Source organism: Mesocricetus auratus, unplaced genomic scaffold (assembly GCF_017639785.1).
Source record: "Mesocricetus auratus isolate SY011 unplaced genomic scaffold, BCM_Maur_2.0 Super-Scaffold_6730, whole genome shotgun sequence".
Taxonomy (NCBI): domain Eukaryota; kingdom Metazoa; phylum Chordata; class Mammalia; order Rodentia; family Cricetidae; genus Mesocricetus; species Mesocricetus auratus.
Genome location: NW_024429184.1, coordinates 83,092,142 through 83,117,648, shown reverse-complemented (window position 1 = coordinate 83,117,648; position 25,507 = coordinate 83,092,142). Strand labels below are relative to the sequence as shown.

The 25,507-nt window shown below is 37.0% G+C and overlaps 1 protein-coding gene across 3 annotated transcripts in view; it reads right to left on the bottom strand.

The window, feature by feature from the left end:
• Dcc (DCC netrin 1 receptor) overlaps nucleotides 1-25,507 on the bottom strand; it is a 1,023,267-nt gene that overhangs the window by 974,529 nt on the left and 23,231 nt on the right. The window lies entirely within an intron of this gene.

Genomic DNA, 25,507 nt, shown 5'->3' with positions numbered 1-25,507 from the left:
AAAAATTCCTAACCACCATCCCTACAACATTCATTTATTCTTTTCCCTAATACACATCATGTAGTTATCTCTTGGACACCTTCAAAACTCTTCATGAAGAGTGAAGGCTGCTGAAGTGCAGGGATTGTCATAAACACAAAGCCAGTGCTAAGCAAATTAGAAGAGAAGCCAAGATATCAAAGATATCATGCACTTAAGATAGTTTCTCTACTCTGTTCTGTTACCAATGACAAACAGCAGTATATGCCTCATCATAATCATTTCACTTCCTTCTTTATTCTGTTTATGAAAATGGGATTCAATTACTGAGTTTTACTTGACTAAAATTTAAGGCATGGAAAAATTGCTGCTCCAGAAATGGTGTCTTGAACAACTGCTATGCAGGAACTTTGCTTTCATTAAGCACGTTATGTACTGGAGAAATGTGGCTTTAACCTCAAGTCCATGCTGTGTAATTTGCATGAACTATGTGTGCATTTGTAAAACTGTGCATTAAAAACATGCAAGGCTCTGAGATTTAATTCCCTATAATCTTTTTCCCTGATTTCTAAAAGAAAGACCTTATTCTCTCAATAAGAGTGGCTTAGATGCCTTTTCCTCTGTCCAACCATCTCAAACAAGACTTCACAATATGTATTTTCAGAAATAATATATACACCCTGGGATTTGAAACTCAAGGCTCTTCAAGCTAATTAGCTTGGTTAATTAATATATCACATCATTTCTTTCAAAACTCATTATGTTCACTAAAAGCCTATTGGACCAACAGAAAAGGAGTGAAAATAAATGACAAGGGAACTATCATTCTGAAAAAAACCATAATTTACTGATTGAAAAACTAATATGGGGATTATTAAATATCCCCTACTGACTCTCAGACATGGAATCTAAATTTAAAATAATTTTGAAAACAAAACTGTAAGTTATATCTCTGTTAACATCTTAGAACTAAAATGGAACACAAATCTTGCAATGTGGGAAATAGCCTGAAGTCACTGCTAAGTAGCTGGATAATCTATACAATAGGAGTTAGTCTATAACATGAGCTCAGACAGTCTTGTGTTTGTATGTAAAAGCTACTTTCCACTTTCACAGCCTTAGTTTTCTCATTTATGAAATGGCAAAGAATATAAAATTGTGAAATATTACCTTTATGGGTTTTCAGGCACCTAAGCAGTAATGTAAATGTTTTGGGTAAAAAAATATTTTAAGGGCATACAGATTTAAAGTTTTAACTCAGTGGTAGAGTTTTTGTAAGTATAAGGTCAGTTCTCTGCACAAAGCAGGAAGTGGTAGGTTAGAGAAGAACGGGGAAGAGAGAAAGGAGGGGCAGAAAGGAGAGGATCCATGTATACATGTAAATATATATACATTAACATATGTGCTTAGATAATAATAGCATGATCACTGGTATGTACAGCTAATAAATGTTCTTCTATACTTATAAGATAGCTTTTTCCATAGTCACCTCAATAGGCAACTTGAAGACAATTTTGAAGTAAACCAAATACCACAGAATACTATGTAAAAATTTAAACATTCCTTATTTTGGATTACTGGTATGACCCAGGAGGAAAAGAAAGTGTCACCTTCATGAAGAGCTAGGTTAGACTTTAGACTCAACTTCTTGAGTTCCAGGAATGTACATCTCCAAAAGGCTTGCATGTCACTACTCATATGAAAGTCTTGTCTACAAACACACTTTCTCCGGGTATGTGTAAACCAGAGCTCTGATCCCGCAAGGTGAACTTCTTTTGAGACCCTACATGAACTCACTGTTCCAAGAGTTTGTCATTTCAAATGAAGACTTGAGGCTAAACCATGAAACATATCCACTCTCTGGGGACAAGAAAAGAGAGCACACAGCCAAGTGCATTCTCCGTTGGCCTCTGCATTTGCTTCTTCAGGGAAATTTAAGCAATGGTTCTGAATCATTTACATTTAATTTCCCTTTGCTCCACACATCATTTATCATCCTAGAAGGCATCTGGGCTTTGAGAAAAACCTTTCCTTTAAGAATTCCGAGTCTCTGTTTTGTGTTTCATTGTTATGTGGAAAGCTATTCCATAATGTATTTGAAAAAATTATCTAATTAAATGAGTTAGTGTGCTAGTGTAAACACTGGTATATGTCTCTCATTAATCCCACTGTTTGTCTATATTCAGAGGAAAGTGGGTGCTTTGCTGAGTGGGAGGTCAAAGGTCTCAATCAAAAAGAGTGCAGCAGGAAAATGCTGTAATCAGAATAAACTGTCAAGATGCATATTTTGTTCTGTTTTAGAATTGCCTTTCATTTTTTGTTATTTTTCCCCCAACAAAGGAGTTAATTTCTGAACTAATCCCATCAAAGTGGGTACAGATAATAGCTAGTTTGACTGAAATAGACCATTCTAGTATTTCCTGAGCTGTTTGAGCTATTACTTCTACCCCACATGCAGTTCCCCCATATTGCAAGCACTCCTCCCAGTGACATTAAATGAACATTCCCAATCTTTCTTCCTGACCTTCATCTCTTTCTATCTTGAGTGTCATTTTAAGTACCCTAAAAGAACTTTTGCAATCTTTCTCACACAGCAGATAAGTGTCTCCATGGGCTTGCAGAGGTACACGGGACTATACCATCTCATTTGATATCCAGTCACCACCAAGAGTGTTTGCAGGAGTTCCTGTAGTTGTGAATTATCATTGAGGTAAAGAAAAGATGCATCACACACAAAGTTTCACCGAAGAGCACAGATGTTTCTGGTGACCACTGGGGTCAGATGATATCAGTCACTCACACAAGCTTAGGACATCTTGTATTCCCCATAAGCCCATTCTAGATACACCAGGTAGGATTTTACAAAAGAACCATACTTCCAATGATAAGAAACATGCATCTTATTAGGAAAACAATCTAAATAATTTAAGCAATTTATCATGTTGATTTAAATAACAGTTGAAACAAATATTTAAGTAGAGTAAGATGTGACTGGAAGTGGGGAAATTTTAACTTCTCAGAAAAGCAGCTCTTGTGGCAAGAGATAACTAATATATAGAATTTGCCTAAATACACATGAGGGAATGAGCCAATTACATCCCCATTGGGGGAAAAAAGAAAATGACTACCAAGAATAAAACACCTGTAGAACATCGACAAGAGCCAAAAGAATGAGTAAAGGACAGTGAGTCAGTGGTTAAGCAGACTAGAGTATCTAGTCTGCAATGCTTTTAAATATTAGCCAAAATTCAGTAATGAAAATGCAAACACAGATTCATAATACCTATATGAAACAGAGACAAATGGCAAAAACAACCCTCTGAATTAATGAAATTTTAAGTGTAAAATGAATGAAAATAATTGTAATGATATAGATTTGGGTATTATAAAAATTTAAAATTCAAAAAGGCATAAGTAAAAAATCTTAATATTTAATGTAATCAAAGGAATGTAAAACATACCTGATATTAACATGACAAAATAATATACCTAGTATATAGCCCCAGTATATAAATATAAAAGCAATGTAAGATGGAATAAGCACACAAAAAATTCAATGAGACATAAGAGTCAGATGAAAAATGCTTACAATACATACAATGGATAATTAATAGAATTTCAGTTATGTGATAAGAATAAGAATGGTGTAATTAATATAAAATCATCCTTATAATATTAAAATTGCCATTTAAAATGTGGTAATATTCTCACCATATTTTCCAGGTAGTACCTGCAAACGGATAGGATTCAATGAAATGGGAAATGCTGCAAACTTAGTAAGTGTGTTGTATATTTGTGCAATATTTCTGGAGAACAAGACATTGCTAAACTTCTGTGTGTCTATAATAAGCTGGCAATATTTCTGTTCTTGTAACTCAAGGACACTTGATGGTTAAGAGTCTTTCCAAATGAATGAGCTGAGTATATGCAAAAAGACTGTTCCCGATGAACATTGGGTTTACCACAGCATCCTGCGTGACAGTGGAGACCTTAGAATCAATGGGCAAATATACCAGAATTATTGCATAATTTATTATATACCCATATGTTAGACTACCATGGAACAATTTAAATTTTACTTATCAACATTTTATAAGTGTAGATAAGGTTAAAAAAAAGGTTTCATTGTGACAGTTTGATACATTCCCATAATGCACTTTGATCACACCAAATTTCCCCCTTTCCTAGAACTCTTATCACCACTCCCCTGGCCCCCCTCCTTAGTAGTCCCTTCTATTTTTGTACCTTTAAAGTTTTTACATTAATAATCTTTAATACATGGAAATACTATTTTGATAAAGGAGCAATTTATTTATTTATTTATTTTTATATTTTCTGTATGAGTGCTCTGCATGTGTGTATACCTGCAGAAGAGGGCATCAGATCTGTTAATAATGGCTGTGAGACACCATGTGGTTGCTGGGAATTGAACTCAGGGTCTGTGGAAGTGCAACAAGTGCTCTTAACACCTGAACCATCTTTCCAGCCCAAAACATTATGAGCAAAAAGGTTTAGAAGTCAAAATGTCTGATTATCTCACTGGATTTGTCTCCCACAAAGGTGTATAAAAATTGAACATTATATAAAACTTGAATCTCTTGTATTTCCCACTCAGTTATATCTGTCTGTCTCTTCTTTTAAAGTCACAATCAATCTATCCACAGGGCCAGAGCACAACCCTGTAAATCATCCTCAATTTTTAAATTTTCTCCCACCTCTGAAGACATTCTGATCATTGTTGGCTGTCTCCAAAATATTTCTCCTGCTTTTTACCATTGCCATCCCAATACCAGAATATTGAATCACTTGCAAAATGATTAGTTCTTAAAATAGTCCTTAAAATCTCTCTCTAGCCTCATATTTATCACAGTGGAATTACTTGTATACATTTTCCATTATGTTCCTGGTAATATCACTTTATTGCATATGTCATTTTAAGGCATACCTGCCTAAGATAAAATTCAGAATGTGTGTCTTAAAAATACATCAGCTATATATGTGTATCATTCCCCTCTCTCTTAGAACCAATATTCTTTTGATAATATTCTGTTATGCAAATGAATATTTACATCATTAGATTTGTACCTTGGGAGGAAAGAGGAGGTGGACTTCTTTTATTAAATCTTCCCTTGTCATTTCCCAATTTGAGGTCAACAATACACCTTCTTTTGTACCCAGGCCATTCTAACTTACATATGATCCATTATGAGGTTACTGAATCGTGACACTAGTGTTCAAGTTTAAAAATATGTCTATACAAAATGCCTGTCTGTGCATGAAGGAAGGATAAACACTGTTTTTATGAAACTTTTTCAATTCTATGTAGATCAGAGTCAAAGGAAGTTTGAAAGTCACTACTCCGTTTCTTAAGCCATAATCATTTTTAAAATAACTGTACAACAGCACATAAATCCATGTTTCTATTCATCTCCATCATCTACTGAGTGTGTAGTGTATGAAAGCAAGAAAAGTTGGATATTCATTATTATATTCTAAATGCAAGTGCATCAGAAAACACAGAGCACAGAGTAGCAGTCATGATACTCAATGAAAGTATACATTCATGTAACCTGTAGTTTTACTGGGTAGCTCATCCAGGCCTATAACCTACCCCTCATATAAATGCATATGGCTTCTGAAAAGATGAAAGGCAGTCTGTGTTATGCCAATAGTTGATCCAAGGTAATCACAATGGATAAGGCAGACAATTTTTTTATTAATTTTTTTTATTTTTATGTTTAAATTTAGATTAGAAACATGGTTGTTTCACAAGTCAGTTCCAGGTCCCTCTCCCTTTCCCTCTCCTCCTCCTGTGCCCTCCCCCCAACTCTCCCATTATCCCCTCATTTCCCCAGGGAGGGTGAGGCCCTCCATGGGGGTGTCCATAGTCTGTCATTTCATCCAGCACAGGGCCTAGACCCTCCCCACAATAGTTCAGGGTGAGAGTTCATCTCACATTGTTGGATGGGAGTCCAAAGTCCATGTGTATACTCGGCATGTATACTGATCTACTGCCCAAGGCTCAATAGATTATGTAGGCCTCCTCACTGACACCCCCATTCAGGGGGTCTTAATCAGTCCCATGTTGGATTCCCAGGCATCAGCCTGGAATTCAAGAGTTAACCCTTGTCAGGTCAGCTGTTTCTGGGGTTAAATCAGCCCAGTCTTAACTCCTTTGGTCATCAGTCCTCCCTCTCTGTTACTGGCTTTCTTACTTAGCCGTGGGAGTCTGCCTTTTCTTCCATCAGCCACTGAATGAAGTTTCTGTTTCCCAGACTCTCTGGCCATGGGATTGTAGGCTGGCACTCCCCAGATCTATGTCTAAAATCCATATATGGGAGAGTACATGCCATGTTTCTCTTTTTGAGACTGCGTTACCTCACTCAGGATGGTTTCTTCTAGTGTCATCCATTTGCCTGCAAATCTCAGGATTCCATTTTTTTCTGCTGAATAATACTCCATTGTGTAAATGTCCCACATTTTGTCTATCCTCTATTTGGCTGAGGGGCATCTATGTTGCTTCCAAGTTCTGGCTATTACAAATAATGCTGCTATGAACATAGTGGAACAGACATCCTTGTTGTATGTTGGGCATCTTTTGGATATATGCCTAAGAGTGGAGTTGCTGGGTTTTGTGGTAGGTTTATTCCCATTTTTCTGAGGAATCTCCATACTGATTTCCAAAGTGGCTGAACCAGTTGGCACTCCCACCAGCAATGGAGGAGTGTCCCCCTTTCACCACATCCTCTCCAGCATAAATTGACCTTGGTGATTTTGATTTTAGCCAATCTGATAGGAGTGAGATGGTATCTCAGAGTTGTTTTGATTTGCATTTCCCGGATGGCTAAGGATGTTGAGCACTTTCTCAAGTGCCTCTCAGCCATTTTAGACTCCTCTATTGAAAATTCTCTATTTAGTTCTGTAGTCCACTTTTTAATTGGATTCTTTGGTGTTTTGGAGACTTGCTTCTTGAGTTCTTTGTAAATTTTGGAGATTAACCCTCTGTCAGATGTGGGGTTAGTGAATATTTTTCCCATTCTGTGGGCTGCCTTTTTGTCTTGCTGACTGTGTCCTTTAAGGCAGACAATTTATTACGTCATTTTATCCAAAATTCTTATACTAAATGTTCAAGATATATTTCTGGCAAACTTTAACATTCTTCATGGAAATATCCTAGGAAAACATCCTGTTATAACATGAACAGAATACTACTAATTAAAAAATAGGTCCAATACATACCTAGTTTGGAGAGATGGGAACAAAAAATGCTTTCCCTGGTAAAGATAGACCTTGAAATCACAAGAAAGAAGTTCAGAATCTTCAAATGTGAACCCAACTTTAGTTTGAAGCCTCTGGGCCTATAATATCTTTCACCAGATCTGAAATGACCTCTTTGATGACACAGTGAACAAAGTGTAAAGAGCAGGACTGTAGGATCATTCTTTTGAATACACCAAGGCACAGCTCTATTCAATCAGGTTCTCCAATGTTCTTCAAGCCCTCTCTTCAAACTGAGCTACTAGTATTTCACCCTCTGTTCGGGGAACTATGGAGAAGTCTATTCAACAAAGCCTCCCTTAGAATATTGCACTAAATTGATAAAGTTCTCTTTCATCAAATAAGATTCTATCTTTAGATCTTGGGGGGAAATGGGTCCTTTCTTCTCTCCAATGTTCCAATCACCTATGCCTTAAGTAAATCCAAATGTTGCGAATAGAAAATTATCCTTTGTTTAAGGGTCAAGCTCAGTCTTCAAGAGGCAGTTTACAGTCACACAGTAATAGCATGCTACAGTCCAAACATGATTTGATTATGTTCTTAATGAAGCCCTTTAACTCACATATTCAGCAACACTAATTGTTCTACTTAATAAATAATTAGTGCCTCCTTTTTCCTGTCTAATTAATGACTTGTATTCCAGCTGCTAAGGAAGGTGCTAAGGTCAAGCTGTACTGGGTGATTCCTTTTGTTTTTAAATTTGATCTGAGAGTGTTCCCTAAAGGCAGGACTGAAGCTTGAGACTAGCTCTGCTAACATCTGGTGAGTGCTTTAGCTGTTTTCTTCAAACGGATAGAAGCCTGGGAAAAAAATCTTCCTTTTCTGCTGTAAAGTAACCATGACATCCATTGAGATAGAATTGTTTCAGTCATTTCATGCTGCCGTTAAAAGAAGACATAGTCATTACCAACTCACAGTTTTATATTTCAATGGATCTTTCAAGTTGTTTCTGGACTACAGAAGTTCATTTTGTATGAGAGGAAACTAAGACTCAAATAAACCCAAATAGTTTCTAAACTCAATATATTCAAAGAAAGGGAAGTCAAATCTGTGTCATACTCTCAAATCTAGTGTTTTGCCTCTAAAGAAATATAACCATATGGAATAATTATCAATGAGTGAAATAGTAATATACATAATTAGAGTAACTTTCTTTTCTTAAAAGCACTTAGCTCAGGAAAATCAGAGGTTCGGGTCTAGGGGCACTGTGAGATGAATCACCAAAGTCAAAGCTGCTTCAAACTTCTAGGTCTTTTGTCATCACTGCTCTTCAATGCTAATCAGGTTATAAAAGACTAGGATTCTCAAGCAGACACATGTCAATGTCTACAATTATGGTTTCATTATTCTTGCCAATTCTAAGCAGAATTTATTTATTCTTGGATTGGAAACATTGAGAGTCTTATTCCTATCAATGGCTGCAACTTGCCAAACACTATGTAAATAATTTCAGGAATTAACAAACAAAACAACCCAATTTAGAAGGTGGATTTTTTTCTGTTTTTACTTCAAAGAAAGGAAAACTAAACAGTAGTTAGCCCAGGTCAGTGTTTTCCTAAACCTTTCATAATTATGTTTGATTTGTCTCCCCACATCTAGCTATTCAGTGAGTCATCATTTTCGCCTCCCTATATTCTCAGCAGCCCCTAACACTACTCTTCATTTCCCACACTTAGACACTTCTGCTTCCCACAGGCAAAACCACTGTCAAAAGAAATTTTAAGTATCTGGGTCTCTGAAGGCTAAACTGCCACTAAACTTAACACTGCCACTTTACATTTCAATAAATAAAATAGACACAAAAAGACAAATACCTCTCAATTATTCCAGAGCATAGTAGCTCAGATGGAGCAGATGGAGTGGAAATAAGCTTTAAAGATTTGGATAAGTGCTTATTCCCTATACTACAAGAAGTGGGGTAAAACTACACACACACACACACACACACACACACACACACACACCAATTGGAAGATCATGCAGTACACTACAGGCACAATCATTCTCTATTTTCTTCATGGAAATTTGTTGCCTAACAAACAAGGCAAGATTACAACTTCACAAATGTAAAATACACCATATATGTCGAAAAAGACAGATTGAGTTATAATGTAAATATATATTTAAGTCATGATATTATGTAACGTTCATAAAATTCCCTATTTAAAACTACATTTTTTTCTAGAGAGACTCCATAGGTTAGAGGATTATGTTGTATTAGTCAATTTATAAACGATTAAGTTAATTATTTTCATGAGTCAATTATGAAATAGAAGCATTCTATTTACTAAATAAACACAATTAGCTAATATTTACCCAGTTAAATACATGTGAAATTGTAAATTAACCAATGTTATCATGACACCTTAGGACCTGAATTTACAAAAAATACATGCAAAAATTCAAAATTCAGAATCATTTGTAGAATTCTACCTAGCCATGGAAAAAGAACAAAGAAAAAATAATTTTATAAATGGCTATGGGGTACATGGTTTTATTTTGTTCTGTTTAAAGTTTTGCCTTTTCTGTGAGAAAAGGTCCAAGTTCTACAGTGAGTACAGAAAACCCTACTTTCACTGCTATCTTGACTCAGATTTCCATGGAATAGAGTGAAAACTAACAAAACCACCAGAAAAACAGAAGCAAAATTCCTCCATAATGTCTACTGTCAGTCAGTTGTTAGTGTTGCTCTAGTTTTGTCTATAAGCTTATCATTACCAAAACAGAATGTCCCCAGCAGTGTGACCATTCCTGTATATTCCAAGATATTCACACATACAAAAAAAAAGATTTTAGAGGATGTTAACAAGCACAAACTCTATAAATGAACCCTCCAATCCCCAAATCATAAGCATTTTACTAGTCACCAGTTAGGAAAGAAACTTGTATGTTTCTAAATGATCGATTGAAGATTAGAATAAAAACTAACAAGGACCAAGCATGCAGCCTTCATGGGTCTGCACCAGGTCCTTTGTATACACATAGTGACTGTTAGCTTCACGTTTCTGTGGGACTCCTAACAGTAGGAATGGGTGTATCTCTGCCTCCTTTGCTTGATCTTTGGACTCTTTTCCTCCTGTTAGGTTTCCTAGCCCAGCCTTAATTAGAGGGCTTTTGCCTTGTCTTACTGCATGTTGTTTTGTCCTGTTCCACTGTTGTCTTTTGGAAGCCCTTTCTTTAATGAAGAGGAAACTGGAGGGAGAGTGGATCTGGGAGAGAGGAGAAGCAGGAGAGGAAAGGAGGAGGGAAACTGCAGTTGGGGTGTATTATATCGTAGGAGAATGCACTTTCCATAAAGAAAACTGCCAAGGACAGTGATATATTTCTGTTTTCTTGAAATCCCAGTCTCAGCAACAGTTCATCAGTAGTTAATTTGATTTCACATTTAGACCAATTAGAGAAGGGAGTGGAGCTGAAACTAAGCACCTTTTTCATACAATGTCCCTAAACAAAGTTGTTCACTCAAAAGAGTACTGCAATGATAGCGAACTTCTTTCTGCAAAAGCTTTTATATCTAAGGACACAGATGATTCTCTATATGAGCAATTCTCACGGAGGAAATCATGAGAGATGGGCAAGGATCTCATTGAACCAGTCGAATAACTCAGCCACAGTGTTAATGCTATGCCCTGACTGCGCTGACTAAACCACTCATTCATCTTCCCCTCCTCCACCTCTTATCATTTGCACGTGGTGCAAATATAAAGAAACATTTATTTTCCATAGGGGTGGGGGTTGGGGAGCACCAACAGGCCTGAAAGGATCCTCTGCAGATCCCATTGGGTTGTTACTTGAAGGAGCATGGATGAGTCAAAGGCAGGTAGAACTACAGGAAATACTGTGGGCAATCACGGGCAGCCACAGCACCAGAAGCACACACTTGGCCCGAAGGATTCACACAATTTTGAATAACTGGAAAGTCCCACTGGGTAGGACATCAGCAGTGACGCTATGCCTGACACAATCATGGGATAGCCTTTTATATGCGGTCAGGGAAAAAGAGGGCAGGGCCTTTTGAGGACTTATGGAATCTTAGTTGCACCTGTACTCTCATCTCCTTCCACAGGGGCGTCTTAACAGACCTGGTCTCATGAGGATTTCCTGGGAATGGGCAGAGATTTTCCCTTTCCAGGCAGCAATAGTCACCCCCAACCCACAGGAAATGCTAAGGAGGAAAACTCATTTGCTTCACTGTTTCATTTACTCTAATTACTAAGAACTGATAATGCATTTGTTTATAACAACTGCTCTCTGCGGAAGAGGGCAGGGAAATATATAATTATCTAAACTCTCTGTCTCTGTCTCTCTCTGTCTCTCTGTCTCTGTCCCTCCCTGCCTCCCTGCCTCCCTCCCTCCCTCCTCCCCCCTTTCTCTCTCACACACACACACTAAAAATTATTAAAAGATTTTAAATATGGTAAAAGAAGGAGTGGGAACTTTCCTATGAAGAATAGGCACAAAGATAGCAGTACAGAAGCTCCACCCCCAAGACACACACCACACACACACACACACACACACACACACACACACACACACACACACACAGATAAACCAAGGAAATAAAAAGTACTTTAGTCTCTTTTGAACAGAGTTTTCTCTATGGTAAGATGGTTGTCAGAGTGAACTCCTGTGTATACAGGTGACAAGTACATGCCATCTTTTGTTTTGTGGAAACTCACCTTTCTCCTATTTATTTTTTGCTTGCATGATACACATCCTTAGAGGCAAATTAACCATTCCCTCTATGTTTCTTCAGCACAGTTTAAAGAATAGACCTGTGTAACTGGGCAGTCTGACATTCTGAGAATGATGGTTTCCCATCTATTTATCATGAAAGTGCTTTTCTGAAACTTCCTATGGGAGTTAGATGATGAGATATTACACAGTGTGGTCTATGGGAGTTAGATGATGAGACAATATATGATATACACATTCTGATAAGAAACAAATCTGGCACAGTAATATTAGATTATGAATTACAATTGTGAAATATTTTTAATAGTTCTTGGTGAGGTTTAAAAGATTAGTCCACACCATTAACCTACAGATGAAGAAAAGCAAGCCTAAGAAAGAGACTTGTCCAAATCCATTCCTAAAAGCTATTCCCCAAATGCTTCTGCATCAAGAATACCTCAACTTTGATAGCGCTGACTTAATATTTTCAACTCCTGACAGACTGGGAAGCCATGCCTTCTCTAACATTTTGCAGAGCCCCTAAGATGTTCCACCTGTCTCACTGACTTGGTGCCACAGCATACTTGATGACGTCTTTTCCAGTTTGGGGGCCAGGATCTGAGCTACATTACCAGGGACATAACACTCCTGATGCCTCCATCATCTCAGGAGGGCACCACTTTAGTTACTGTTCCCTTACCACAGCATTGTCTTCCTGGAAATACTAGGTCTGTAGATTTCTGACCATTATTATTCCAGTTAAAATCATAAGACTTTGTGCACGAACCTCCCAAAGTCACATTCCTAGAATGTCAAATGAATTCCAGACTCCTACGGTTGGTCCATTGAGAAATAAGTGTGCTAAGCACTTAGCAGCATGCCAAAATTTTTTCTTATACTCTTGTTTCTGAATAGTTATTTGAAATTTGAAAGCGAATGGTAATTAATAATATGATATTGTTAGCAAATGTCTCAAAGGAGCTAAATCAGGACTAGAGTTTTATTATTTGACTATATAACTAATAAAAAAATTATAGCATAGATTTAGTTTTCTAATGCCTTTAACTTTAAATACATCTTTAATTTGTGTATTGCAGGTTCACTATATTTAAATTTTGAGTCCACTCATATTTTGCTGTCTTCTGATTGTTTGGTATTTTTTCATATATTCTGGATTAGAACTTTGAACAACATAAAGGGAAATATATATAATATATTTATGAATATAAATATATAAAATCAATATATATGTATATGTATATATTGATGTTTAATCAGGATCACAACAAATATTGCTAGAAAAGCAGGCCATATACCACATACAGGATTAAAATCCGTGCTGGGAATATATCTCAGTAGAGCTATTATCTAGCATGTGCAAGTCTCTGAATTATGGAAAACCATTTTAATAAGTAAATATTAAAATCATTCAAGGTACTTCTTCAGAGCTTTCAGCTTTACATCTGAATGTTTATTTCTGTGATGATCATGTTATTGAAGGTCAATGTACCAGGCAGGCGTTAGGAAGAAAAGGAAGAAGTTTGAGGAGGGCAACCAACCACAGGAGAAGGCGGCACTTACTTTTTCCAAAGACTAGAGAAAGAAGGAGGAAGAGGATGGAGAACAGTGATGGAGGAGTAGAGCGCATTTGTTTTTATTTCAAACCTCTCTATACGCTCAGTGGGTTACATGGAATTCTTTATTGTAAGCTTTCTAATCCATAGAAAAGGATTGGATTTGACTTAAGAGTCTTAGACACTAAGTCTTAGACATTTATTAAACTATCAAAAACTTTTACATTTTTTCTTTTTTCCTTTGTTTGGTGATCATCTAAATTTATAGACAATTCATTAATTTCCATTGATTCAAAATATTGTCTGCAGTTTTTTTTTACTTTACTCACACACATTTGAAACTAATGAATTCATGTTAACATATAACAGGTATCTAGTTCCTTTCTCAATGTTCCTAGACACTGAGGAGGCAGGAAACTGAAAATTATACATGACCTTTGCAGTTTTGATATTTGAATCTAAAGGGATGTGTCGAAATCATAGTGCCCAACAACTTTGCTTTCAATATGAAGAATGAAGTAAATCCCAGTAAACTATCTCTTTCTGCAAACCAAAATCCCAAGCTTTAAAGGTTTATTTCACTAAATAATATAAGTATCTAAAAGTACTCTAAAGATTAACATCTAAGGAAATGCAATAGAGCTAAGTGTGCCTTGTTGGTCTCAGATTCTTGATTCCTTGTTGGTAAGTCCTATTGTCTATCTGGGGTGGTAAAGAAGATTTGAGAAAAAGAGTGGGGTTTTGCCACAGTCTCTTATCCCCACAAACCAAGATTAAGCAGGGATTCTTCACTGAGGCTATCATTCAGAAGATAAAATAACACTTGGGTTGTTTTCCCTAAAACATGCAAGGAACAGTGCTTTGAAATAGGAGTGAAGAGTCATGACCTAATCATTGATATGTGTATCACAGAAGAAATAGATGACTTCAAGATTCTCTATTCTTCCATAGAAGATGTCAATGCATGGCTGCACACAGTCACTCCAGTATTTCCAACCATATCATTAAGAATACATAGTGAACAAAGATGATTTAGGTTCCTTTATTTTTAAGAAGTTTAGTTTTTATTCCTCTGGGTGGCTGGTGTTTTGCATAGGAGGTTTCAGCTCTGACAAGGACCTTTTAGTGACATGATGATGAACTGCCAACTGCCTCACGTGTAAACATTGCAGGTGGATTCTTATCCACTCTCTTAATCATTCATGTAAGACTTTGGGAAATAAGTTCCTCTATGAATTTAGAAGAACAAACCTGATCCAGACCATAACAATTTATGAATCTTCACCCATTAAATCATTCCTCTGGCTCTTCTTATATTTGTACAGTTCCTTTTCTGACAAGGGAACCACTACTGCTGGAGAGCCTGGTCATTGATCATGAACCACAGGTGTGGGACTCACCTCAATCAAAGCTGGTGTGGGAATAAAGACAATGATGCTAACTATTAGTTTTTAGCAAAACTTGCGGTATTTCTCATAAACAACAAATTGCTTCCATTCACAGCCACTTCCTTTATCTTCTCAGCTTTTTGTCATCCCTTCCTCCAAGTGATCCTAAAGCTGCCCTGAGCTGCACAAATTAAATTCAGAACATGTGCAGTACACATATTATTTCCTTGGGTTCTATGATCTCAAAACGCTATTGGTGGAATAGGGATGCATTAGATGAAGTAAGCACAGTCAAACCTATGCATGTATTTGCTTATAACTACATCACATCAATCACGAATACGTTTCACACTTGTGTTCTTAAAAGTCAAAGGAGTTGTTGCATGCATGTCTGTTTACCGATAAGTGTATATTCAAACTTACCACGTATATTAGAGAAATTATACTGTCATATAAAATACAGCTACAAATATACCTAGTCTCTACCTGTATTAGCTACTCTCACCTCCAGAGATAAGAGGAATCTCCATACACCCATCTCAGATGTATAATGACAGCCTTGTAGATTAAGTTAGACTAGAGTCCTGCTTTAGTCACCAGTCAATGAGCAAACACTTAAATGGCACACTGCATTGTGAAGGAGGGAGTGAGCCTCCACCCCTAACTGGTACTATCCACCAAGCCTACAGATGTCTTCAGCATTGTGGCCACTTGTCTGAGCTATAAAAAAGCAATCACATTGAAAATAAGGACTACTGGATAAATCAGTTATGAGAACAACATAACAGTCCCTTTTGGTAGTTGGAAGCAAAAGAAGAGGCATTAAGTACTGCTTACCCAGTACTCACTAAACTACTTCACACTTCAGTACTCATCAAAGTACCAATTAGTCCTACATTCACTGCTTCACTGCCTGGGAGCTGAGGAAAAACATTTGTCATGTTTTATAACTTTTGTGAAGAATGCAGTAAAATAAAATCAAAATCACAAATGAACTGCTTTTCAGGAGAAATATGTCCACCTAGGAAAGCAAAAAAAAAAAAAAAGAAAAAGAAAAAAAAGAAAGAAAGAAAAGAAACAAACAAACAAACAAAAAACTGAGTGCCTTCCTATTTGGCAGCTAGTCACACCAAGGTTTGTATGGGGGTAATGAGGAACATGCTGCTGAGTCATGGAAGGTAAATGCATGGCAAGTAGGGTGCAGAATTTCAGAGGGATCCCTTCCTAAGTCCTGAAATTCCATCGGGTTCAAAATAGAACTCTGCCAGGAAAGTCGTACAAAGCACAAAGAGCCCTGTTAGGTTCATTCAAAGAATCCTTTCAGATCAATCTGGCTTGCACCTGATTCCAGACTAAATGAGTCCAATGCTTTGCTGTGCACACCCAGACAGCAAGAGGAGCAGGGAGAGGAGGCGTCTTTAGAAATTGCTGCTTCTGATGCTGCTAAGCAACTTCCAGAATTGAAGAAGGTATAAAAGGGTAAAAAGAATAGAAATAGCAATTAAAGAGCACTTCTCTCCTTGGAGCTCTTAGCAACCATTAACTAATTAAACTTCTCATTTTAAAAATGGGGAGTGTTATATTTTAGGATATATCAAGGACTTTTCCTCACTAAAATATGTAAGTTACAAATTATTGCCAAATATTTAATAAAAGTCACATGAAATCAGTCGCACTTTAATTGCTTTTTTATCCACAAACAGAAAAATCATTGTCATTTTGTCATCACCTAGTTTCTACTATTTCATTCATTCATTGCACATGTGAAATTCATATGAAGCATACAGAAATTACCAAGTAGGGACACATTCATTACTCTAGTTTCTGAGGCCATGAAAAGAAGAAAGGTTAAATGCTGTGTCAATGACTGATCTAGGAAGATGAAAAATAAATCATCACAGAGATGGTTCTTTTAGCTCCCACAGCATTTTCTTTATTATCTTAGGGAAATGGCAGCTACTGAGAAGATAGTCTGTCCCTGGTCAGTTTCCTTTGTAACAAGAGTTCATATTTCTGCTGGACTATTCTACTCACTTGTGAATACTCATCAACCTCCAGATTCTAGGATGCTCTTTGTATTTACCAGCTCATGTTCATTATTGCCTTCTTATATTAGATATCCCAAATAATGTTCTGACTTCTTTGTAGACAACTCTGAAAATATAAGCGGTGTTTTCTGTGAAGTTCCCTGCTATGAATCAGTTTCTTACCCCTTGGAGAAATTTTCAACATTGCCAAGCAAATCCCCCTATCCTTTAAACTTTTCTTTGAGTCCTACTCCTCTTATTGCTTTCTAGGATAAGTCATGGTTTTAATATTACCAATTACAATTTGATTTTTCATGTTTGTGTATTATTTTCTTTTCCCCAATTAGTTCAACATCTGATTTAAACAAATATATTGAAGAAAGTCTGTTTTAGCAACAAGAAATTACTAGTCCTTGATCTCAAACCTAGTCAGACTGACTCTATTATAGTTACTTCCTGAATGTGTATCACAGAAAATATTTGAATACATACTGGGGGATGCAGTCAGACGTTTCAGGGCTATGTAATAATATGGGGAGATTCTTTGCATTTTCATGGGAATTTGAGGAAAACTGTTCATTTTCAATCTATAAGTGCTGTGCTGATGTTTAGAGACAGATATTTTCAACACACCGTTTTTTAGCCTTGGCATTTTAAGAAAACTTGAATGTGACAAGACAACAAAAGGTATCTGGCCTGTACTCTAATGATTCCCTACATTTGCAAACCCTGTGAGGTTATTGTTATGACCTCATATGAATGATATACAGGGCTGTCCTTTATAAATACACACCCTCTTTTCTGTCTACCCCCTCACATACACACACCCAGCTTAAACAGTAAGATGGTTTGCCTCCATCCCTTCAGCCATTTTCAAAGTTCAGATGTAGGATTTCTGAGAAAAAAATCTAAGCATACTTAGGAGGACCTGAACTGGGGATAATATTGTCTGTTCCACAAACAGATATGATAGGATAATTTAAACAGACTTTAAAAGAACCTGACATGCATTCTTATGGTGCAATCACTTTTAAGTGCTTTTGTTTTCCTCAACTAGAGAAAGGATCATGAATGGGTATGTTGTTCAATATGATAGTTATTTACAGTTAATTAATGTAAGATTTTTTCTACTTTGATTTATCTTATTTTGTTATCTTTTCTATAAACTTTTAGTTGTTGATTTTGTTTCTAATGCAACTTTTAAATTGACACATAAAATGTATGCATTTATGGAGCATAGTGTGAAATTTCAATGTATGTAAAGATTGCATAAAGATGAGGCCATGTTATTGCCATGTCCAATTAAAGTTATTTTTAGTGTCCTGTCATATTTAGTTAGCTATTGGCAACTGTATACATGCATATGTGTATACATATAGATATTTAGTGTGACATTCATAAATAGAAGTCATTCTTCCTACCCAGATATACCCTACACAAATTCTTTACGATCCTCTATCCATATCTTCCTTAATCATTTTATGCCCCAGTTCTTTTACCTCATATTCCATTCTTTGCTTAGAAGTTAACATTGCCATAGTTTTTGAGAAACCACGTTACTCTCAAAATTCATCTTAGAAGAGACAAGAAATATCCATCTTATTTTTCAATTGAAGAAAAATCAAGAATAATCTTTGCAACCTTGCCAGAAAGACTTATTATCTGCAAGGATGCTCCAGAATACACATGTGTTTGGGAAAGGTGCTCTCTGATAGCGTTTTTGTCAATTTGACATGAGTTAGAGTCATTTGTGAAGACAGAGCTTTGACTAAGGAAATGACCCCCAACAGAATGGTTTGTGGGTAAACCTATAGAGCATTTTCTTGATTAATAATAGGTGTAGGAGGGCCCAGGCCATTGTGGGTGGTTTGAAACCTGGGACAGTGGTCCTGAGTTGTATAGGAAAGCATGCTGAGAAAGCTATGAGAAGCAAGCCAGTAAGCAGCATTTGTCTACCCATGTCCTGTATTCCTGACCCAGGTTCCTGCCCTACTTTCCCTTAGTACTGCAGTATGACCTGAGGGTTATAAGCTGCAATAAACTCTCCTCCACAACTCTGGTCATGGTGCTTTATTACAGTTAATGGAAACTCTAATTAAGACAATGAAGATGTTCTTTCACCAAAGCTTGTAACTGTTCACTCTTTGGAAGACAGGTGCTCTGGTCTTGGTTCATATCCAAGCATCTCCTCAGAAAATATAGTGGTTGGTCTTGTCTGTGCTGAAGGATAGACACTACCACTTAGCACAGAACCCAACATTTTAAACATCTCAAGTAATCATTACCAAATCTGGGGGGAGGAATCACTCTTCCATGCTGGTCAGGCGTGCTATACAAGTCTCAACATCTCTGATGTGATAGTACAATTTTTTCTCAGTGGTCATTTGGTGGAACATGCAAGTATGGCACAACTATTATCCTATAGGACAACACATGGGGCTAAGGAAACAGACTCAGCAGAGGAAGCATGCTTTGAATGAAAAATTAATATGTGTCTTCACTGCCCATTCATGTGGCAAATGACCACCACCTCCCAAAATGACTACTCTCCAATTCTAAATGAAAACAAAAAGAAATATAAACCCTATGGAATTAACGACATGTCAACAAAGAACAAAGAAATAGGGATAAATGGTTCAAGATGCTTGGAATAATTTCAGAAATTAAACATAAGTGCTTATTCGAAGTCTTCAAAGTATGTTTGTGCCTGTGTGCATGTCAGTGTGTGTGTGTGGGTGTGTGTGTGTGTGTGTGTGTGTGAGTTACCTAGATAGAGTGTGTACAGTTGTTTTGTAGCTACAAGAAATTCCATTCCTCTGTCTCCAGTCAAGGTTAGTAGACTTAAGCTCATCACAAATAGCAGAGTCTTTCTGAATGGAAAAGGTCTAAAACCTGCAAACTTCAGGTAACTGCTTATTAGTACATGAGCAGCTGCCACCATCTGGACTCAAACAATCCTTCCACAGAAAAGGGAGTCAGAGACAAAGCCTTGGTGATCGATACTCCTGTGACTCTGAGCAGCATGGAAAGACCTCTCCTGCTGGAGGAAGACCTGTAATTCACATAGCACACCATCACACTCTCGGGCTTCTCTTTGTATAGCTAATTTCAAATCCTTCTCAGTTGGAACATCCTGCTGGTTTGGATTCAAAGGACTTCTGTAGATATGCTGTACCAATCGATCTTCCTAGGGGTGGCTTGTGTTAAATGGAAGAAGCAGCCACACTCTGGCACTGTGTTTGCCTGAGACAGCCTGAGACAGAACACAACCACGATTATCAATACTGAGCCAAGAAATAAAAAGGATTAGTTCTCAGAAAAGCCAATAATGAAAAGCAGGACCCTGGAACTAGTGTGTGGGAACCAAAGAGGATGAGCATGTGTAGCATCTCCCAGCAGTCCTGCAAAAGGGAGACACTAGTACTGGATAATACTAATATTTTTTAAAAAGAAGTAAATAAACATTGAAACCTTCCTCTTTCCACATACCTAAAAGTGATCAACAGTACCAAGGATGAAGCAGAAGTTTGGAAGAATTGTGTTCTGAGCAGAGAGATTAAACAAAGTGATGCCTTACATTCCAAACATAGTCAGAGACCCATTAGTCAGAATCTAAACTGAAAGCTGGTAAACTATGAGGCACAACTATATTCTATTTTTATAAATGCTGCTGTGTTAAAACAAAGCCACGTTTATTAGTTTCTATGTTGCATGTGTTTAGTTTTTCAGCTCCCATGTCAAAATTAAATAGTTGACACACAAACCATGTGACTGTTTATTCAGTTAAAATATTAATGGTCAGGTATTTATGGAATTAATTTGCTGAGCCCTGATAGTCAACAGATTTCCAAGTATTGGAAATCAGCCCTTTCTCATGGGATGGTGTTTGAGCACAGCGGAGAAGCAGCATTTGATTGCAACCCAAGTGAGATTCACACTGCCGCATTGCTACATCATAAGCTCCATGGCCATGTTCTTCACCAGTATATCTAGCCAGAAGTCTTCCCTAAGGTATATTTATTAGGATTCTTCAAACACTCAACTCAGGATGCTTTAGGATAGAGAACAGTATCTATTCCTTTCAGAGGTATTGACGCTGTTTTAATTAAATCTTTATTCATTTAATAAGCAGTCTGTTGCTGCCTCTTCATCTTTTCACTAAACAGTATTCAGGAAAAGCATCTGTTGCCTGCTGTTATAAATCTCCTAGTCTCCACACCTAATGAACGAGTGAGACAGTTAACAAAATACAACAGTGAGAAACACTTCACAGCAAACTGCTGCAGTGAACTGGAGTGGGGTGAGGGAGGTCTGACAATACTACAGTACTCCTCTTCTAGGCATCTGAGCCCTGAACACTATCAACTCATCAATCTTCTTAAGACCAGAAACCAAGTGAAGTGATAAGGACACAACTTAAAAACATATCACATGGTGGGAAGTTAACCTCCAGATAGCTTCCAACTCAATCTATTTTCAAACACAACCACCTATAATTTTTCCAGAATATACTGTTCTCAGCATAAAATCATAAGATTAATAAGCATAATTTATCTCCTCTAAAGTGTCTATGTCTCTAGTATTTCAGTTTGAAAGAAAATGTAATCACCCAATCTAAGTCTCTGAATCTCTGAAGAAAAGCATAGTTGGGAATAAGTTCAAAATATCATTCAAGATATCCACTCAATCTCATGACTGTGTACGTCTGCTCTTCATAGAAAATGGTAACTGCCTGAATTCATCCAGCCCCTTACTGCTATCTGAGCAGCCCTTCCTGTCCCACTTCTACTCTTTATGTAATCTAATGAGTACATGACAGGGCTAATAAGTATGTGATAGAAGAAGAAGACAGAAATGTCCAGGACAAATAATAATTCGAAAGTAGAGAGGGCGTCACATAAGTCCATTGGGATCCCGTCCTGGTGGAGTCAAGTATGAGGTTTCCATATCTTGAGGAAAATATTATAAATTACATTCACACTAGACTGGGTTTACCTAAATTTTTGGTTATACAAGAATGTATAATAATTTATTATTATATGCCCAGATATTCTACACCATATATGTAAGGTGGTATTTCACCCTATATCATGTAATAGTGGTGTGTGTGTGTGTGGTGTAGTATATAAATATGATTGTGAGACATATATGTATGTATATAATATTTCTGAGTACCTTTTTAACCTCTTCATCGTAGATTATTATTTTGATAAATAAGACAAAAATAAGCCAGGCGTTGATGGCATATGCCTTTAATCCCAGCACTTGGGAGGCAGAGGCAGGCGGATCTCTGTGAGTTTGAGAGCAGCCTGGTCTACAGGAGGCAGTTCCAGGACAGACTCCAAAGCTGCAGATAAACCCTGTCTCGAAAAACCAAAAAAAAAAAAAAAGACAAAAATAACAATAGAGTCACATGTAGATTTAAGACACTACATGTCATGTCGCTAATCATATGAGTACTTCTCATGTTCAAAGGCAGTTAGTGTTGTTTTCATAGAACAGAGGCGGCATACATAAATATTTTGAAATTAACAATCAAAAGGATTTGTATTGAAGCTCTATTGGCTTTAATTGTCTTTAGAACACTCATTCCTACTGATACCTGAAAACAAGTATCTCCTCAATTGTTACAGTCTCAAACAAGTAGACAAACACACAAGAACCTTTGGTCACTGGGTGCAAATTTACAAATATCCAGGAGAGTCAGGACTGCAGATGGTGTTGGAGAAAAGAATATGCCATGCCAGTATGTGTCTCTTAAGGGAGTAAAGCATATCTGGCTGTCTAAAATCCCTAGGTAGGTGGAGGTTAACTATGATACTGTAGAAACAGCATTTTTATCTGGAAACTTATTGGCAGACACTGTTCAAAAGAAAAGCCCCGTAAAAGCAAATATTTACCAACCAATGAGCTTAATATTTTAGCACTGAATATCCATCACTTATAGGCTGACTAAAAATAGGTTTGAAAGATTTGTTTAATCTAACTCTTGAGCCTAGTTCTCTTGCATCTGCCTGCTATCCTCCACACCTATCCTGCCCCTGGCTATAAAACTTCCTAAGAGCTGTAGCTTTGCCTGAAAAGTTTCCCAAATGATACAGTCTCCTCGTCACTAAGGACAAATGGAAACGTGATGGAGGTATGTATCCAAGTTCTAACTGAGGTATGATTTTCAAGAATGGGAATTGAACTCTGTTCTTCCTGAGATGAGTGAAATGAGGAAATAAAGAAATGAGAGATTTTGCAGGATAACCTCATTAGCTTCATGGCCACCTCCAGGTTTTCATTTTATAGATATAGAAAAAGAAGCAATCAATGATCTGATGTTATTGATTGATATGAGCAGAACAGGGTCTGAATACAGTCTCTGTGATGAGACGTGAATCTCCTACTGGATTGCAAGCATCACAATACAGCCCTGAAGACCATGATAATGAATGCTTTCTTGACTCATGATTCTGGGATAAATCCACAAAAGACAATTAAAAAAATCTACTCCAACTCTCTACCTGCCCACAAGGGGACAAAAAGAACAGATACAAGCTTTCTCTTTTAAGTTTTGATGACATTACTAAGTATAACTTGGTTTTAAAGTCTCTCTAACGTGCTTGAATTGAAGAGTAAATGAATACTCCAGATTAGTAACACAAGCATAGGTTTTAGAAGAAAACGCTAAAACTCTTTTAGAGGACAGACACCTTTGCAGGAGTCAAACACCTTTTGCAATCCTCGTGAGCCTCTACTTGGGATCTGACGAAGGTTTAATTGCTTAGCATTGGAAGTTTTCTATATCACTCTTGATCTTGTTTCCAAGTTAAAACAAACAAATAAACAAACAAACGTATCTTAGAATCAGAGCAGGTAGAGAAGAGGAAGCCTGGTTGTTAGCAATGAGGATGATTGGGTAATGTTGGCAACTCATCAACTTGGACTGTGAGAAGCAAAAACACAACTGTTCAAAAGGACGAAACAGGAGGAATAGCCATGATTCATGCCTTCATGGGAACTGTCAGTCACCTCTGTTAGGATTGACATCTATGTAGAAAGTCTCCCAGATGCTGGTCTAACAGACTTAACACAAGAGATGTCAGTTGACCTTTCCATCCTGAAACAGTAGAGCTTCTGCTAGCAGAAGGTTCCCAATATAAAATGTCACACACAGCCAAAAACTTGCTTTTTCATTCAATCAGAAGATTAATTATATTGTTTGTGGATGGAAAGCATTGCCATTAGTAGAGACAAACTATGCAGCTCAAGATTAGAGTACTTCAGAAAGTGGACAAGCTTATAAAAAATTCTTTCAGATCCATTATTTATAGGAAGTTAGGCATTGATTCACTGAAAGGAAAACTCAGCACCTTCTCATTATACGATGTTTGCTTGTTTGTTTTGAGACAGGGTCATTCTATGTGGAGCTGGCTGTCCTGGAACTCACTCTATAGAACAGAGTGGCCTCAAACTCACTGAGAACCACCTGTCTCTGCCTTGCGAGTGTTGGAATCAAAGTCCTGCACCTCCACATCCAGCTTTGTTTTACTCTTAAAATTCATCACTTTTACAAGTCAAACTGCAGTTATCAGAGAAGGGAATATGAGTCCTCTGTGCCCCCAAAGACTTCTGAAATAAAATAGAAAAATCTTTGCCAGCCTGATGTTTAACACAAACCTCAATAAAATAAAAAGATTCAGGACTGCTTCAAAAAGTTAGAGATCCAAATTACAATGGTAAACACCACTTTTCTGCCAGTAATTCAAAGTTAGTTCATTTATGCTATTGTACATACCATTTGTACTCATCTTATATATTTCAATACTAGATAGAAATGGAAATATAATGAATCAAGAATGGATGGAGGTGTGGATTAGGAGAACATATTGGCATGTCAAATTTCCTTAGAGTAGCTCTCAACTTATTTTCCATCACTATCTCATTCCCTAATAATTAGGTAGCTGGTTCATCTCACTTCTGATTAGTCCTATAGGGACTGACTTCCAGTAAAGGAAAGCTAAAGGACCATAGGAAGTACAGTTAACTCCATGTACTGATTGGAGAACTGTTTTAAGCTTTAAAATGTGTTTTATACAAATTACAGACAAATGAAGCATTAATGGCACCAATGCCCATGAGATAAATAAGAAGGAAACAAGAAATGCCTTTGTTTCTCTCCCTGCAGAGAGTTAATAGAATCTTAAGCTTAAAATACACTTTCCTTCAGTGACATTATCATAGCAGAAAAAAAAAACAACCTCATATTTGCTTTTGCCTATATCCCATTGGATGAAAAGCTTTAATTTCTTTGGTGTTTTCAGCACTGATACATCACTGTTACAGTTCAGCCCTCAGAGGGTGGAGTCAAGAAAGTATACCTGGTGTCATTATCTTCATACAGGCCATGTTTTAGCTGACTAGAGTCTTTATGTCATTGTAAAATATTATCAAATGACCCATAATCATTGGCTGGTGATTGGAATTTAAATCATAATTCTTCACGTCAATGTGGACATTAGTGTTTTAGGATTTCAAAGATGAAAATACAGGAATGAATGGAAGAAAACTAAGTCTTGTGCTTATTGTCAATCTGGTC